Source organism: Myotis davidii, unplaced genomic scaffold (assembly GCF_000327345.1).
Source record: "Myotis davidii unplaced genomic scaffold, ASM32734v1 scaffold962, whole genome shotgun sequence".
NCBI lineage: Eukaryota > Metazoa > Chordata > Mammalia > Chiroptera > Vespertilionidae > Myotis > Myotis davidii.
This window is the reverse complement of record NW_006295559.1, coordinates 967,174-971,645: the sequence shown is the minus strand read 5'-3', so window position 1 is coordinate 971,645 and position 4,472 is coordinate 967,174.

Here is a 4,472-nt window from a genome sequence, read left to right as displayed (position 1 = left end):
TTCATTCATTTAACAAATATTTGTTGAATTCCCATATTGTGCCAGGTATGAGAACAAAAAAATAGAAGGACCACTGCTTTCGGGAATTTACATCTAAGTGGACAGACATAGGCAATAAATAATAAACATGATAAATTAATTGTTAAGAACATGAAAATGTTTCAAATGGTATGGAAACAAAAGGAGAGGTGTGTAGGGAGGATTGGGAGTTTGGTGAGTGTAGGGGACAAATTCCATTATTAAATGGGGTGGTCAAGATAGATCTCATTGAGTTGGTTCTATTTGAGCAAAGACTTGCAGGAGATGAGAAAGTTAGGAATATATAAGCAGATAAAAGATTTAGAGCACGGGCCTAGGTGGAAGTGTATCTGATATGTTTGATGAGCTGAGAGAGGCTGCAGTGGAATGAGCAATTTGAAGGTCAATAGGAAATGAAATCAGAGAGAAAAATTGGGGGAGGGCAATCTGGAAGGATTTTAGTTTTAACCCCGAGTGACAAGGGAAGTCATTAGAGGATTGCTTTCCTTTTCTTTGTTTTATAGAAAATGTCAAACACATAAAACAGTAAAGACTAGTACAATTGAGCCCTATAATTCAGCTAAAATAATGATCAATATAAGGTCAGTTTTATTTCATTCCTCATTCCCCGATTATTTTAAAACAGATTACAGCCATTATATCATTGGACTTATAAATATTTTAATACGCTTTAAAAGATAGGGCCTTCATGTCTTAAACATAACCACAAAACCATTATTATACTGAAAAGCAAATCTTGATTGTTACCAAGTAACCAGTCAGTATTCACTTTCCACCAATTATTTTAGAGACTTGATTTTTTTATTGTTATTGTTTGTGTAAATTATACATTATAGAATAATTTGAGCAAAGGGATAACAGAAACACTGTGGCCGATATAAGAAGAACATCTGGGGGATGGTAAGGAAAGAAGCGGGAGGAACCGTTGGCAGCTGTTGTCGTCATTTAGAGGAGAAGTAATGGTCGCTCAGACTAGATGGCAGCTGTGAAGGTGGTGGTACATTTTGATTTCTGAATATATTTTAAAATTAGAGCCGTAGGTTTCCCAAAGATATTAAATATGGAGTGCAGGAAAGGGAAATCAAGGGTGACTACAGGTGTTTGGAGCAAGCAGACTAACAGGGTTAACAGTATTGTGGGAGAAGAAGAGTTAAGTTTGGATATTTTGGGTTTTGATAGCAATTGGACAGTTCAAGACTGCACATAAAAGCTAGATTCACCAGCATATTGTGGATTGATAGAGATAAAAGCCTATAGATTTAGTGTAGACTTAAGAGAGAAGATGACCAAGGACTCAGCCCTGGGACATTCCAAGGTTTTGAATAAGAGGGAAAACCAACAAAAAAGTACTGAAGAGCAACCAAGGAAGCTAGTGTTCTGGGACTCATAGAGGAAGTGCCATGTGGAGTGGGCAGCCATCAACAGGGTTAAAGTTGTTGTCAACTAAAATGAGAACTGTGATACAGGATAATATTACGTACTCATTCATGTATTTTTTTTTTTAATTTGAAAAGTTATTGCCGTCCTAATCGGTTTGGCTCAGTGGATAGAGCGTCGGCCTGCGGATGCAAGGGTCCCAGGTTCGATTCTGGTCAAGGGCATGTACCTTGGGTGCGGGCACATCCTCAGTTAGAGGTGTGCAAGAGGCAGCTGATCGATGTTTCTCTCTCATCAATGTTTCTGATTCTCTATCCCTCTCCCTTCCTCTCTGTAAAAAATCAATAAAATATATTTTAAAAAAGTTATTGCCTATCTATTATATTCCAGCCACTGATTAGACACTGTAGCTACAAATGAGAATAGGGCACCATTTCTACCATTATGAATGGGGATACAAGCAATTAGAGGCAATTATAAACACTATTGTAACTTGTTTATCTTTCTTATTTATGCTTCATTGATTTCACTTAGAAAATAGAGCTAATTGTACCTTCCTCATCTGTTGCTGTGAGAATTAAACAATATCATTTTTACATGTTTGGTTAATTACTCTTATTTAGAAAAAAAGATCAATCCAGGTGTGGTAAAGGATAAAACCCAGAGGTCAGGTTTACTTAACAAAAGATCATCTTTAACTCTTAGGCTTGAGAAGAGGAGAAAACTGTGAGTGTGTCTATATAGAAAGGACTTTGGAAGGAGAGTGAGGAGGCCCCACATAAACATAAGTGGCTGGAGATGAGATTCCGGGTTGGCGAGAGGCCAGAAGAAGGAAGGCTCAGTGATCTCCGGTGGAAGCAGGACTTAGGATAAACAGAAACATCTAAGGGGGAATTGCAAAGGAATTGTTTCTAAACTGTAGAATTGGATTGACACCAGATGTTTGCAGTTTGCAAGGGCACAGGGCCAGTTTCTCTAACATTCATAAACATGAAGAAGAGGGTGCAGTATTATCCTAGGGCAGTGATGGCGAACCTTTTGAGCTCGGTGTGTCAGCATTTTGAAAAACCCTCACTTAACTCTGGTGCCGTGTCACATATAGAAAGTTTTTGATATTTGCAACCATAGTAAAACAAAGACATATTTTTGATATTTATTTTATATATTTAAATGCCATTTAACAAAGAAAAATCAACCAAAAAAATGAGTTTGTGTGTCACCTCTGAGACGTGTGTCATAGGTTCGCCGTCACTATCCTAGGCCCTAGAATGGAGGTCAGTTCAATCCAACAAAGACTTTAAGAGCCAGAAAAAGCTGAGCTGACATCTGGGCTAAATGTGTAGAAAACTTAGCATAGAGAAAATGTTTAGTAACTGGCAGCATTTACTGAGATTAGATATACCCACTTCCCCTCCCCAAAGTTTATAACTGAAGTGTTAGTAGCAGCTATCTCTTGATCAATGGAAATATCCACGCTTGCTTGTTACATTCTTTGTGATTGTATTTTTTTAATTTTTGTGAAATAAGTCTGTATTACTTTTGTAATAAGAAAAAGATATTGAAAGCTTTATTGGAAGAGAAAGAGAAGTTAGCCATATAGAGCTTATCTAGTTCTTATGGAGCCAACCTGAAGGTGAGACAGCCCACTCCTGAAAGCATCTTGAGTGAAATTTCCTAACAATGAAATTCCAAGGCCTTCTAGACCCAAGGGCACTTACCATTAGCACCAATGGCATCACTAAGTCAGGTGCCCTGATGTTTTCTGTTTACTTAGTTCTAAGAAAATATGTGCATTTGTTAATATAATCACACCTTCCTCCTTTTGTGTATTACAATATGTTGTTTTGATTTTTTAAAGTTTTTTTTTTCATTGCCCTCTACATGCAAAGCAGGGTGATCAAGGAAAGGGTGCAGAGAAGTATACAATTTGGAAAATCCTCTCAAGAGGCTTCTAAAATATATTACTTATAAAGGCAATACTCAAAGAGGTTATTTAATTAAATTAAGAAAAATTTGCAATGACCTCTGCTGGGTGCTGGAAATCTAGATGTGAATACGACACAGGGGCTGTCTCCTCTTAGAGCAAAAAGACGTGTAAACAAATAAGTGAGCATGTGACCAATGAGGTACTAGAAGCAGGGAGGAGTCACCTGGAAGTGCAAGTGTAAGAGTGGTTAATTTTATCTGTAAGTTCAGGAAAATATTTCTGAAGTGGGAGATCTAAGAGCTGAGCACACAAAAAAAGATCCTTGTCAGAGGGCAAACTCAAAGACCCTTGTGTGTTATACATGTCCTTGATGAGGAACATTTTGGCAGTACAGAGAAAGGGTTAGGAAAAGTGGAAGCCGGGCGGCATATTATCTGAACTAAGGAAGATGTATTATGTAACAAGATGACTATCACCCATCAGAATCCTTTAAATGAAGCGATGAGATACGCTCATATACCACGCAATGGGATGGAGATTGAGTACAGGATTTGGGCCACTTTCATTAGGTGACAAGAGATGACATAAAAACAGAGAAGGTACCGGGGAATATGAGTTTTGTGATATGTGACTGGAACAAGCTGTGAAGCAATGGGGGCTTCTGGATGGGAGAAGATGTTCAGAGGCCAAAACATGTAGGACTGAGAAAACTTCAAAGTGTGAATATAGGAATTATGTAAAGAAGTTACAAGGAATCAGCAATGACAGATGTGGTGAGATTTAAAAGTTTAAAGAGTCCTTAAATAGCAATTCATAGCATTCTTAGTTCTTTATAAATCAGAGAGGCCAAAAAGTGTATCAGAGGGAAAAACAAAACAGAATTTATTGGCTTTAAATGGATGAACGTCATAAGAATTTCTTCAAAAGTTCAGCTCCACAGATACTTTTTTTTTTTTTCTGTTTTTCTTTTTATTTCATAGTTGTGGTATTTGCTCTTTTTCTTTTTTTTTTATTTATTTTAATTTTATTATTTATTACAAAGGATATTACATATGTATCCATTTTTCCCCCCGCCCAAACAAACTCTTTAAAAATATAGAAGAGAAAATAATACATTTTAACTCTATCT